The sequence below is a fragment of the Mus caroli genome, chromosome 2 (genome assembly GCF_900094665.2).
Source record: "Mus caroli chromosome 2, CAROLI_EIJ_v1.1, whole genome shotgun sequence".
NCBI lineage: Eukaryota > Metazoa > Chordata > Mammalia > Rodentia > Muridae > Mus > Mus caroli.
The window spans coordinates 26,089,766-26,091,434 of NC_034571.1; positions in this window are offsets into that span (position 1 = coordinate 26,089,766).

Here is a 1,669-nt window from a genome sequence, read left to right on the forward strand (position 1 = left end):
TGTAGCTGTCTTCAGACACACCAGAAGAGGGCATCAGATCCCATTACAGATGGTTGTGAGCCACCATGTGGTTGCTGGGAATTGAACTCAGGACCTCTGCCTCAACTATGTGTGCTGTTGTACTAGGGAAATGTTAATGATTCCCCAAAACACACACAGGAGCCAATCTGATGCAACTCACAGCAGGGTCTTTATTCTATTTGAGCTAGCCCCACCCCCCACCCCCACCCTCAACACACCACCTTCAGTGCTCTTAACTGAGCCATCTCCCCAGCCCCTGTTTGTTTGTTTTGTGTAGCCCTGAGTGCCCTGGAACTCTATTTGTAGTCCAGGTTGGCCTCAAACTCACACAGATCCACTGGCTTTCCCTTCCCAAGTGCTGGGATTAAAGGTGTGCTCTATCGCCACCCAGTGGCTTTTACTTTAATACACAAGGAGATGAGTGTTACTGGTTTCATAGTGTTTAGATTCCTGGTATCAAAGGTAAAGACCTCTGACCTACTCCTCAGAAGTGGGATGGGGGCGGGCATAACCCTCTGTTGTGGGATGCTATCCTCCAAGGCACAACTTGGGGTGACATTCTTGAAATCAAAGCAGCAGTGGGCACCCACAAGAGTCCCTTACAAGATTGAAGCTACATCCCAGGGCAGAAGTATGAAGGGTGATCAGACCTGCACCTAAGTGTCCAGCCATTCACTCTCATCTCTTCACCCACCCCATGTAGTCCTGCCTCAACTATGTGTGCTGTTGTGCCAGGGAAATGTTAATGATTCCCCAAAATACACACAGGAGCCAATCTGATGCAACTCACAGCAGGGTCTTTATTCTATTTGAGCTAGCTCCCCCCAACCCCCCGCCCTCAACACATCAAGCAGGATGGTTTTGGTGGTGAGGGAGCCCCGAATGTCTATCAGGGCAAGACTTTATAGTATGCAGCAAGCAGGGAAAGCTGCTGTGGCTTTTAACATAATTGGCTGGTGCTGGGAGTCATATCGTAAACTTAACTTCTGCTCCTCTCTGCATTGGTGGTCGTTAGGCAAGGGGTGGACTTGTAACCTGGGGTACAGATTTGTTGAGGGAATAACCTGGAGACATTGGTCTTGTTGGGGGTGTAACCTGGAAACTCTACTCTTGTTGGGGATTAGCCTAGAGACTGGAGCTCGGCTCAGGTTCTGTTGGGGGGGAACTTGGAAACCAATGCTAGATACCAGCCTGTTAGTTTACCTGAGTTCAAACTTAGGTCAGGTTCTCTAAAAAAAGAGTCTGAATTTAAAAGCTTTGGCATCTCAGTGGTAGAGAAAATCTCTTCTGTACTATATGGATGCAGCACCTGTCAATAAAACACTGACTGGCCTATAAGCTTAGGCAGGAAATAGAAGGTGGGACATCCAGTAGGGAGACTGAATTCTGGGATAGAGCAAGGCCGGGAAGAGCCCAGGAACATGAAAGAGGTCAGAAGCATGGGAGCTGAACAGAGGTAACCAGCCGTGTGTTAGAATTTAGATAAGAATAAATTGGAAGCCGGGCGTGGTGGCGCACGCCTTTAATCCCAGCACTCGGGAGGCAGAGGCGGGCAGATTTCTGAGTTCGAGGCCAGCCTGGTCTACAAAGTGAGTTCCAGGACAGCCAGAGCTATACAGAGAAACCCTGTCTCGAAAAACCAAAAAAA